Genomic DNA, 12,810 nt, shown 5'->3' on the forward strand with positions numbered 1-12,810 from the left:
GGCTGGCACATGCCTGAGGGGCTGGGAAACTTCCCCTCTATAATTGCATCCCATGTCAACCTGTGACAAGTCAGGCTCAACCAGCATGGGAGCTCACTAATCACCGGCCAGACGACCTCCACCTCCTTTACCCTCTTGTTCCCCACCTGCCCCCTTCTTTCACCCTGCTCAACACCCTACCCCTCTAGCTATTCGCCTTCTATCTTTGTTTTTGCATCTGCAAGCAATTAGTCCATTAGTCATTAGTCCTCTTCTTTAAAAGTATCTTTTCACGTATCCATTTTCCATTTATTCCCTCTGTTATTGTCACTGGGACTCTCTAGCTGACACATTTTACTCATTTTATGTTAATTACATAAAATTTGTTAAAATGGGCGCCGGGATGAAAATGATAATAGTCTACTCTTACAGGACTGCTGGCTGGGTATTTGTGCGCTTCTTCACACCTCCCATGAAAATTCTGAGTGTGACTACGATACAGTCAGTTACCAGACGCGATATAGCAATGTACTTTTGTGATTTAAGACGAGGGGGCGATTCGCAACAAGTTTATGTGCGTGACGGCAAGTTTGTAAAAGTCTGTACAGCGGAAAGTCCTTGTGATCTTTGAAAAGAGATATCAGTGCGTGTGTGTGTGTGTGTGTGTGTGTATGACCACATCTTTGATCTTTGAGCGAGGTGTGTGTGCTTGTATGTGTGTGTGAGTGAGAAAGAGAGCGACATGGTGCTAGTGCCTCCTGCCTCCTACAGATTGAGGTGAGAGCAGCCAGGTGGGGCCCGGTCGTGTCTGTGTGCCACAGTAACTGGATGTGATGGGTGGCCTCCGGGGATCTCTGCCTTAGAAGTGCTAAACGAGCGAAGCAGAGCAATCACACTGTTCCTGTGTGCGTATGCCTTTGTGTGTGCGTGTGTGTCACAAGCTCACACACACCTATACATGTATATGATAGTCAGTTTGCTTTCCTGTGGCCACTGGCTCTGTGTCTGCGTATGTGTGCGTGTCTGCTACAAAGGACACTGAAAATTTTCCCGGACTAAATATAAGCACCATTAGATGAATGATACGATAAAAAAGCCTTTAATGTATTAAATGTTCCCAGGCAACAAGCATTTTAAACAACAAATACACAAATATGGCTGCTGCTTCGGTCAGTATGGTGATGGTAACTGCTGCAGACAGTCCTCATGCGTTAGAGCTATAGTGCTGCTCTGCTGGCATGACTCCAGTCACAAAGGTGGTGACAAGACACTGGTTCCAGTTTAAAGATTGTGACCCCACCCTCCTCTAAACACCTCCACCCGTCATGTCTCAATGTGATTGTTAGCCTGATGCCCCTCAAAGGGCAAACTGCCCCCCCACCCATTCATTAACCAAATAGAATTGACTTAATTCAATCAAGGAGTAAAAATGTTCCTCCCATGAGAGGAGCCAGTGTTTGTGTACATTTATGCTTTTTGCACATCAGTGTGTTCCTGTGTATGTTTGCACATATGCTACGCGCACAACCTGCAAACTGAGCTCTCATGCATATGAAAACAAAACAAATGAGCGTGTGTCACAGGTTGTGTTCTTGCCGCAGGCCAACAGAGGCCCCAGTGGTGACACTATGGAGGCCTCTGGCAGCACCTGGGCTCCACGGCCCCGCCCACGCCCTTGTGCACCTCCATAGCTGAGGTGAATGCCAAGGAGTCTCCGAGCCACTCCATCTAGCAGCCGCTACCCTCATCCCCACCCCAGGGGAACACCAGCCAATGAATTACAGATTAGATCATTGTTACAGGATCATAACAGTGATCTAATTGCCAATTTCTCTTTTTAATTGAATTTGGTGGAGTGAAGAGGCAGAGATAGGATTCATGGGACTTTGTGTGGAGCCGATTGGAGTTGGTCCGCTTTTGACCGGACACGACGGTTAATGAGGGAAAAAATACCGGAGCTTGACATTCGGCTGCCAACTGGGCGTTGACTGCAGAAACGTCAGGCTTAATATACTTGACAGTGCTTCTTGTTCAGACTGGATCTCGTTTTTGGAGCGTTTAGGGCGTTGGCTCACTGAAATTAGTCAAATTGGATTGACAGCATTATAAATCACAGTTAAATCAATGTAATTGGGTTGCACACCGTTGTTTGTTGATAGTCTTTAAAATTTTCTTTTATCTTTAGTTTTCTTTTCCTTGTTTGTGTTTTCTAGCGCAGATGGCTTTAATCTGATCCTTCAGCCTGCGGTTTGTCTGTGTCTGTCTCCATGGTACCCCCCATCCTCAACCTCACAGCCCCAATCCTCCAAAACCCTCCATCCAGTCCGACCATAAATGAGCTCCACAGTGTTGTCTGATTATAGCTCGGTTAAATTAGATGAGATAAGTTAGCCTACATCTCCTCCACAGCCTTGCTTGAGAGCTGACAAGCCCAATACATCTGCCGTGGCCATGGTAATTGAGATGGGGAGGAGGGTGAGTCCGTGGTAGGATGTGGAGGAGTGATTTGTGCATGTACATGAATGTGTGTGTGTATAGAGGCGTGTGAATTGGGGGGGGGGTTCTCCCTCTGTCTCTTGTTCCTCAGCACCTGTCATTGATGAGAAGCCAAGGAGAAGCTTCAGCTTGAAGCTGTCATCGGCCCTCTGATTCTGTCTGCCTCACTCTATCATCCCTCCCTCCTTCCTCAATCTCGCTCTCTCTCTTTCTCTCTCTCGCTCTCTCTCTCTCTCTCTCTCTGTGATGTGGATGCAGAGTGTGTGAGTCGTGAGGCAGCCAGCAAGCGTGTGCGCTGTAGGAATTTGCGCGACCAGCTCTTGGGGCATTTAAAATCGGAGACGGCGACAGACCGACTGGGGTGCAGGCAGCCCGCCACCCTGACACCGTCGAGACCGACGCTCCCTCTCCCGGACTGACAGGCCAATCGCAGGCCACCACTCGCCCTCCCTCCATCCATCCACAGTGTGCTCTCCCTCTCTCTCTCTCTCTCTCTCTCTCTCTCTCTCTCTCTCTCTCTCGCACTCACTCTCACTCCCTCCTCCTCTTTCTCTCTCTCTCTCTCTCTCTCACTCTGGTTTTCATTCCTTTGCGTTCAATCCGTGCATCCCCTCCTCCTCCTCCTCCTCCTCCTCCTCCTCACACCTTTTGGTCAGAAGAGGAAGAGGAAGCCCAGCCCAGGGAGAGACGCTGAGAGGATGAAACTCTGACACGCCGACAGACCACAGGGAAACAAGAGCACAACTGTGAGTACAGCAGTCCTTTCACCTCTCACTCAGGCTTAACACTGTCACACACACCTTGTCTCTCACATACACACAAACACATACACACGTGTCCGGCACATTTACTTCAAACACACGCAGTGACTTGAGTCTATACACAGATCCAAAACCACACTCACCATCCATCAATTGCTCAAGTGTCTTTGTCCTTTTCAGGCAGGCAAACAGTCAAAGAAGTACAGGCTTGTGTTTTTTTTAACATGTGCAGTGTGTTCCTTTATGTCTGCTGTTTGGACTGAGCTTTGTCCTGTATTTATTCTAATCCACAGAACGCAAACATAAACAATCTAGCAAAAGTGTATTTCATACAATACGTGTGTCACATTTTCCTCCACTTTAATGGATTAACTTTTATGCTTTTGCAAAAGTCAACAGTGCATTTTCATGTTTCTTTGTTTGGCTCAGATGAAGAATCACCCCAGCAATATGCAAGGTCAACTGAATAATGTTTCAAACACTGCGCCTCATGTTGTGAGCTTCTTTTGTCTGCGCAGTTCTGTTCTTTTTATTACCAATATAGGCATGCTGGATCACCACATGAGGGGAGCGTCCCTGTTCTTATCTCCCATCTTAAACGTATAAGCTGCTATAAGCCAATAGATGCCTGCGGGGTGAAAAAAGGGGGCGTACTTTCTTCTCAGCGGCACAAAAATCCTGAGCAATCTCCACTGCTTATTGTTTAGCGCTCAGCCAGGGGAGGTCTGCATGCCGAGCTGATCTGCGCCGTTTGCGCCACACTATTTTTTGATTATGTTCCCGGTTCATCTCTGGCTGAGGTGATTTCCTATTTCCTTCTCCCATTTCGAGAGCGGGGAGTATAATATGATAGCGGCTCACATGCGGGGAAGTGCAGACAGTGGATCTGTACAGAGGACACAGATTGCATTTCCCCTGGAGAATGCTCTCGCTGTATTAAAGGCACTAGAGGGCTGCTCGGCACTTGTCATCAGCTTCGCTAGTAATGCCGGCGAGGGGAGAAAGTAGACGTGGTGTTTACGGCCACTCTCTCATTTAAAGAGCTCCCATTGGCCCTAATGCCACAGCTGCATCACACTGGCCCGTTGCAATCCAGGTTATATTACATTTGTGAGGCCCAGGATATTGTGTGGTGCCTCACTCTGATTTGACAATCTGATGAGCAAATTGTGGAAAATGAAAAGATATATGTTAAACATGCCGCAGTATATTAGATTTGCTGTTGGACTATAAACTCCTGGAGTAAGAACTACAGTATTTGCATTTTTATGATTTGGTTTAACATGGATCACATTCACCACAGAACTACATGCTTCAAATTGAAATCCTATTACACACCATTTTAGTTTTTTGCAGGTATTTCTTTTCATTTTCTTATTTCCTTTTTGATCATTTATATTTCTGATTTTCCGGCATATTTAGCTGCATTAGAGGAAATTTTGTATGTTTTTCACGTTGCTGAATCTAAATGAGGGATTGATTTTGACTGTTAGAAATGTGAAGTGACACATCAATGGCTCTCGAGGCCCAACAAGCCTCTGGTCGCCAATGTGTCAGCAAAAGTGAATGAAAAGCCTGAGACTCACTTCCTCCTCTGGCTGGCCTGGCCAATTTACTGAACCCTTGTGGTTTGACACACATACAGACACAACATTAAATCAAGGTAAACAAGACAATTATCTATCCTTTCTTCCTCTGTAGTTGCCCCCTTTTTTCCCCATGCAAGGATTATTGGTAAAGACTGATTAGTTTGTTAAAAGGCAGGCTGAGTTAGTCTCCTATAAAGAAACTCTAACTCCACTGACCATGCTGCATCTCCTCTAACCACCATCAAAGCTATGCTATTCATGGCACAGGAAGATTACAAAAGCTACATCACAAAAAAAAAATTATTTTCAACTCTCTCGATTAATTTTGGATTTGCCTGTGGCTTTCATAGAAAATTCCTGTAATTTAAATGCAGAGAGTCTGTCTGCTTCTAACTTTGTCACTGACCTTTCAATTTAAATTTATCTTCTCCACATATATTTCATTGTTGAGAAATATATTCAAGGGAAGTTAATAGACTTTTATGCTAGAAAACATATTTAATTACATATATCTTTCACTGCAAAGCATTTACCCCAGAGGCGCCGTTAATGTAAGCCTGTGATCTTTGCAGTTATTAAACCACTTGTGAAGGCAAGATAAGTTACTGTGATCCTACATTTATTACTATCTGTTTGTGTATCTGCACTTATTGATTGGCTGGTTGGTAACCAGTCCTGATCATCAATAGAGATCCTTACAAGGCGAGGGCCAGATAGTCTTTCCACTCTCCCTAAAGGCTCAATTACACAGCATGGAAATGGGGAGGGGGGCGGGGGGGGGGGTTCCGATTCTGACAAGGTCAAATCTTTTTGACCTTTTTATTGAGGTACTCGGCTACATCTGAATGTATAAAGAAAACGCATTTGAAGAGTCAATAAATGTTGCTAGAGTTCTTTAAATATTCAGATACTTTGCTGATTTAATTATGTCTACAGGAAGAGATGGTTTGAGCTCCTCCTGGGTGTTTTCATTTGTTTTCAGCAAGCCTCCACCTGACTTTGGGGTATTGGATGCCAGTAATTGCACATCTTGAATAAATGAGTGACGGAATTTACTAATTTGCCAACTTGTTACCATTTAAACGATGTTGATTACAATTGCAAACCCATCATATGTTTTCCAGTCTTGACACAAATGCAGTGCTACTTGTATTGCAGAGTAGAAAAGTTGATGCTGTAATTGGTGCTTTGTGGGGTTGTTTGCTCTTGCTGGAGTTCTTAGACAATGGAATACACAGCCTATTCAAAAACTCATGAATACCACAATTCAATGATGAAGGACATGTGTAGCAAATATTGATAGTACTTTTATTCTGTTGGTGGAAAGCCAAAAAGCAGAATTGATTTCTTCAGTGAGCCTGGGAAGGATAGCCTTTCCTCAAAAACCCTTTGTGAGAAAGATGGTAATTGCAGGGCAAAGTGCTGCTGACAAAATGCAGACGGATTACCATATGACTCCAATTGCAAGGTTTTGATAGATATACATATCAACAAAAATACTAGTTGTGTCTCGCAAAGTAGCTTCTACACTTGCAACATGTTTTAAGGGTCAGTTCAGAACACATTTTCTCATTTACCTATAGTGCTATCTATCCATGCAGATAGTTTTGGTTTTATTTGTCTGGATTTTTTTTAGATATCTGACTCCAGGATTTCTGCCATCATGCTCAATACAATGGAGGCGAATGGAATTTTGTTTGTGGTGCCCAAAACATTGAAATAATACATTAAAGAACTCAATACATTGTCTTAAAAATTTCCTACAGTATTAATGTTCTGGTTACTTTTACTACTGTAGCAATAGCCTCTATGAAAAATGGCCTGCAAATGATGATGGTTCTCATTATAAACCAATGTATGTAATGTATTTTTACAAATCAATTAATCATTTGGTCTTTAACATTCTAGCAAATAGAAAAAAGGGGGTGCACATCACTAGTTCCCAGAGCCTGTGGTTGATGGGTATGGTTCTAAGTCTCTTAGACTTTATAAATTTGTGTCAGTGTTTAAGGACCAGTTTGTAAGTTTTGGGGCAGATCAGATTTTGGCAGAAATAATGGAATATAATATTCATAAGTATGTTTTTCTTAGTGTATAATAAGAATCATTGTTTTCTTAACCTTAGAATGAGCCCTTTTATAGCTACTGTTTCTACAGTAGCCCAGAACAGACAAACCAAACACTGGCTCTAGAGAGGGCATTTCACATTTTTTGTGAGTTTTGCAGCCACCGCACACTAGTCACTGGTAACACTGGTCCAGTGTCCAATCCAGCTAAGAGCAGTCCTAGTTTTAGCTTTGGCTGCAGCAAGCTGGTGGTTTCCAGTCCCTTGCTGCCTCATGGTGTCTCCAACTGGCGAATACAGGGGGTGAAAATAAATCACTGTCTGTCTCTGTCTCCTACTGCATCAAGCGTTTGATGATGGAAGGTAGAATAATCAAGCTATATTAACTAAAAGGGGTGAGCCAAAATAATCTGTAATACACTGCCACTAAAACAAAGAAAATATCCATGCAAAGAAACCCAATGTCTCTAACAAAAAGCAGCAGCAAACACAAAGGAAGGGCTCTTTCCTACTGAGTATATAGCTTCTATCAGTTCCGTCAGTGGCTCTGGTTACTGTGTGGACCCGTACTGCCTCCTCACGTTCAACAGTTCAAAAGCAAATATGAAAGTGGGACTTAACTGAAGGAGGGGTGAAGCTAACATTCACCCCTCTGCTTTCCCACGGAGCGTCTCCCTCTGTCCTGCAGCGGCCTGTGGCTGCAGTGTGCTGCGTGTGCCAAGCTTCGTCCCAAATGTATTCAGTTTACTGTCTCACAAGGCCAAGAAAGCAAGTAAAGATTCACATTTGAAAAACTTTAAATAATTACTGATTCATTTTTCTGTTAATTGACTAATCAATTAGTTGATTATTCGATTCAGTTGTAATGGCTGTTGATAATCCACACTAACCAAGGCACATTGCTGTTGAGTTTTTCTTATCCCTGTCAGCACATCACATGTCATTCCATTATCCTCCATGGTTTTAGGGTGGAGGCAGTAAGACGGATATCTCAAAACCTGGGCAAATAAACCAAAACTTTTTACATGGTTAGATATCACTAGGGGTAAGCAGAAAAATGTCTTTATGTAAATGACCTTGTTAAAGTTGTCCTGTATGTGGATTGTACTATGAACAAAGTGTTTATTTAGTCCATTTTATTAGAAAGTTTATGGCAGCCCTGGGTGGGCTTTTGCCATTCAGTCGCTATTTAATCAGTCTGTACCCCCAGCGTTAACCTTCATTACCTCTCTGTGTCATTCTCTGCAGGGTCACACAAAGTATCATCAAATATTTATGATATTAATAACCGCCTTTAGGGAGGAAAAAGAACATAAATAAATCTGCTCTGCAAAGCACACGATTAAGAAGTCTATTCCATTTAATAAATGGGTGAAGGGGAAATAAAAGTGCAGTGCCAGAGCAAAAAGGGCGAGATATTACAAAACCAGTGACTAAAGATGGAGATGCCATGAAGTAGGAGCAGCAGACAGCTTTTGTGGTACAGTGGGATATTTCTTCTGTAAATTTGTACATTATCTGGTGTGCAATTGTTCTTCTGCGAGCTTATGCGAGCCTGAGAGAAATCGTTTTTGTGGATGGCTTGAGCATCCGCGGTCCCCGGGGGGCCTCCTACATCGACAGACTCCAAATAGACAAACATGCAGACACCCACACACATGCGCACACATATGTACACAGAGCTGTTTAGCATGGAAGCCGATTGAGGCAGGGCCCAACATTAATTATCTGCTTTTCAGCCGAGGTCTGGTGACAGTGATTAGAGTGAGGGTTTTTTTGGAGAGTGGTGCACACGCAGTCTAATGAGGAAAACTGGCCTCTCTATAGAGCTCTCCAGGCACACTTGATCTGCTCTGTGGCTCTGCAAGTGTATCTGTGTGTGTGTGTGTGCACAAGTGTGTGGGTGTGACTGTTGCTCCTCCAGGCTCACTGCTAGGAGAGGCACACTCTGAATCTGAGGTTTAGAAGCTGATGTAACAGTTGAGACACTCCCAAATCAAAAATGTCTTTTACATAATTGCTGTTTAATTGTGTCTTATTGTGATGATTAATGTTTGGTTTACTGGTTGAGGCCGTTTTGGCTTTGGAGCTTGCTAAAGCTTGAGCTGCTTAAAAATAATGTGATTCTGCAAGCAGACCACATGACAGCATGGACCAGTATGTATCCCATGGAGTCTGTTTGGAAAAAGAAGCAAGCTGCTTTCCTTGTGAGAGAATTATAAATGGCTGTGTCCAAACTTTGGCAGCACTGAGCCAAAAATACTCTGCACAGTAGTGTGGAACAGCAGTAAATCTTGCGCTCATCTCAAAACAAAGGGATGGTTTTCTACAGGCTGAGAAAGAAATGACTTGAATGAGGTTAGAGATTTAAAATTTAGAGTCAAATGTTCACAAGGTTCAGGTTACTTTGACCTAAATGTGCTCTGATACGCTGCAGGGTTTCATATGTAAAACATTGTTTTATCTGAACATGACAGAGTTCAAACTGAACCAAATGCACAGACATTTTCAGCAGCAGGAGCAGCAGATTGCACGGCTTGAAATAGTAGTTTTCTTCTACCAGAAGCACTGGTCCAGCACATCAGCTCTCCAGTATCGTCGACTAAATCACATTTGTGAAAATACCAATGTTGGTGTGCACCTGACTGATAGATTTCTGCCCGCACCAGGTTGGCTTTAGGCAAGGGCCTACACGTCATTTTCCACACCATTTTGTCCCAAAGTCGATTACTTTGCCTCTGCAGGTATGGCCGCCTCTGAATTGAACCACACATTTAGCTCGGGAGCTGCCAATAAAAGTCAGAGAGCCCGGCTTCCATCAGCGTAATGATATTTCAGCCTCAGTATTAGTTCAGCACTGTTCTCCACAGCAGTTTCTGCTCAATTAAAGATGGTCCATATTTTAATACGTTGAAAATCAGAATGCCAGTCCGGCCCGTGTGCATTCAGATATGCTGTCGAACGGTTAAATGATGAAGTTTAAAATGGACTTTTTAAGCAGCCTAACGCTCCACACCTTTCGAGTTTGAATAAGGGGAACTGTTCATTTGTAGCTGTGAAAATTTCCTTTAACGTTATTGATGTAGATTAACTTTTAAAAAGGTAAGTAAGTGAAATGTGAAATAATTCATCAAGAGTCAGCCATGTAAGAAATGTGATTTTCGCTGGCAGAAAAACCTTGTAGACCATTACCCCAAACAGAGGAAGTAGATTAAGGGCGGGGTTCTCGCTCGCTCTCTCTCTCTCTAGCTGTCGCTCTCTCTCTCTCTATGCATATATAAATATATATATAATCTGTCTCTCTTACTCTCTCTCTGTCTCTCTATCTGTCCGTCCGTCTGTCTGTCTGCCTGTCTGTCTCACTCTCTCTCACTCTCCAGGCCCAAAAGTATGAATAGCACATTTCCAACTAAATTGCCAGGCAGAGCGGAGGAAATAAATTTCAGCTAGTGTCAGCCCTGTGCGCTCGTGGTTTGGAACTTCCGTTGTCTTCCCTTCCCCGGCCACTTCGGCTTTATTTAGCGGGAGCTGTCATTTCCCATAAATCCCTAGGAGGAGGCGTCCGTCAGAGCTGCCAGCTCCCCTGTGTGGAGCACCTGTAACAGGGGAGTGAAGTGACAGTTGTGCTGGGACGGTCCCATCAAACGTACAGACAGACACACACACACACACACACACACAGAGGATTGCTTGCTTTCAGACCTTTGTAAGTTTCTAAACAGAGTAGCAGCTTCCACAGTTATTGAAAAGTCAATACATTATAAGCAATGTAATAGATTTTTGGGCTACTAGTTCACTTGAATACCTTTTAGAAGCGTCTACCTGTTTCCATGAAGTGTAAGTAAGCACCATTTAAATAACATTCTCCTGGTAAATAAACATTAGACTGAGTTGCTTTGCTTTATGCCTCCGTCATAGTGTTTTGTATTTGTATGTATGTGCCTGTCAGCCATGACACTTTAATAAATGACCATAGTAAAAAAAATTGCAGTGCGCACAAGGTCGTGGTATCTGTCAATTGTCATTTGCCACGGACTAATTGTTTTATTATTATATTTATAAATGTCGCTTAAAAACGTTCGTGAGGTGGAAAAAGAGGAGAAGCCTTTTTTTTTTTTATCAGATTCAGCTGTCAGCACACGTGCTCCATCATCTGCGCTCCAGGAAATTAGAAAGGAGAAACGTTTGACAGCACAATTTCACAAAACACCACCACGCCATCATTTCATTTTCTCTGAACCTTTTTTTTTTCATTTATTTATTTCATCGTCTTTTGAAAAACAAACAGAGCGATAACAGTGGTCCCTTTTCAGGTAATTTATCCTTGCTGCCGTGTTAGATTTTACTCTCACCTTGCAAAGCTTTAACCCCAGCTGATTAGCCAGAGCACAGGTTGGATATCACCCAATCAAAAGAGTCGGGACATATTAAGTAGGAGATAACCAACATGAATATTGGTCTGTATGATTTGGTTTAATGGTTGGCGCTTTGATGCCGTTTTGATGAGTAATATCTTGGTGGAGGAGTTGGTTGATTGGTTGCCCTGCCCTTGGCGTTCTGGCCTGAGATGCTCTAGTGAGTCTTTACCAAGACGACAAGAAGTCATCAGTCGCCGTGCAGCCACGGTAGTTATATATCACCAACATCAGTGGCTGACGGCTGCTTATCTCACTGGTATCGATTGGAGGACTGTGCAGAGGGGACCAAAGTGGTGCGGCCAATCAATGGGGGCATTTCATTCTCCTTGAACGTCTGCAACACTGATTGGTCGAGCTGACTGCGATACTGTGTGGATTTTTTTTTCCCTGTTCTGTATTATGAAAAGGAGTGGGTGGAGAGTGATGAACACTTTGGTGTTGGCAGCCTGCTGAGCTTCTCGCGGCTGTGCATGGCATATGTGCGAGAATCCTGTTGTGTTCCCCCTTCACTGCCAAAAACCCACAGATCTCGCTTAGAGGTTTGATTCAAATTTGCACTCTAATTTCGGTACACATAATTCCATCACAGAGATATGGAGACCAAAAAAGCTTTTCCACTTGCAAAGTTTCCCTGGATTACCTCCAGTGTCTCGGCAGCTGAAGTACATGTGTAATCTGTGCAAAAACTGTGAGAGATCTTTGTATTCCACGTGGTTGTTGGAGATTTCATAGAATTACTGAGCTTTGCTCCGTACAGCTGACATTAAAGCCAATTGTACACATAATTTATCTCTTTTCAGTGGTGTTTTTTTGGTGTTTAAAAGAGACATGTGTGTCCCAGGACAGTGGTTCCCCACCTGAAGGTCAGGAGCATCCAAGGGGTCACACAATAAATCTAAAGGGATTGAAAGATGATTAGTAGGGTGGTAAAGAAACGTGTGCTACACAAAAGTATCTTTTATTATTTCTCATAACTATTTTTCTAAAATACGGGAACTTTTTTTTTTATGTTTTGGACTCAAAATCCCATAGCTCGTTGACATAAAGGCTATAAAGGCCAATAAAGTTGGGATGTTGGACTTTACTATACTATATGAGCAACATGTACTGAACTTTTCTTCCCTTACTAAAATTTGTGACACTTGCTTTAAACCTCTTCCGTCCCCTAGAGAAAAGAATTTAGCCACATTTCCAGTAACTGAGAGGAGAAAGCACATTGTCTACTGTTCTTTTTAAAAAATTTTTTTTTACAGTTTTAAGGCGAGAACATTGTTTATGATGATGGGTTTGGCATGATTCCTGTTGTTGTTGAGCAGTATTTATAATCATCATCATCATCATCATCATCATCTTCGCAATGAATATGACTTACAGTCTTAAAATGTGTTAATTAATCCTTGGACATTTACAGGACAGTAAATCGGGATAGGGGATGCTATGTTATTTGTACTCCACTCGGTTTGTACAAATAACCCAGCAGGCAAGGCTGAGAAGTCACAATG

The 12,810-nt window shown here is 42.9% G+C and overlaps 1 protein-coding gene across 1 annotated transcript in view; it reads left to right on the forward strand.

Moving 5' to 3' along the window:
- Positions 1 to 2,789: 2,789 nt before the first annotated feature.
- The window catches only part of LOC119894787 (RNA binding protein fox-1 homolog 3-like), a 366,346-nt gene continuing 356,325 nt past the window's right edge, over positions 2,790 to 12,810 (forward strand). The window contains exon 1 of the mRNA XM_038707461.1: positions 2,790 to 3,221. The gene's annotated coding sequence lies outside the window, so the exon portion shown is untranslated. The remainder of the gene's footprint in view (positions 3,222 to 12,810) is intronic.

The sequence above is a fragment of the Micropterus salmoides genome, unplaced genomic scaffold (assembly GCF_014851395.1).
Source record: "Micropterus salmoides isolate LMB-PRFRI ecotype aquatic unplaced genomic scaffold, ASM1485139v1 Ms_hic_scaffold_10, whole genome shotgun sequence".
In the NCBI taxonomy this organism is placed as follows: Eukaryota; Metazoa; Chordata; class Actinopteri; order Centrarchiformes; family Centrarchidae; genus Micropterus; species Micropterus salmoides.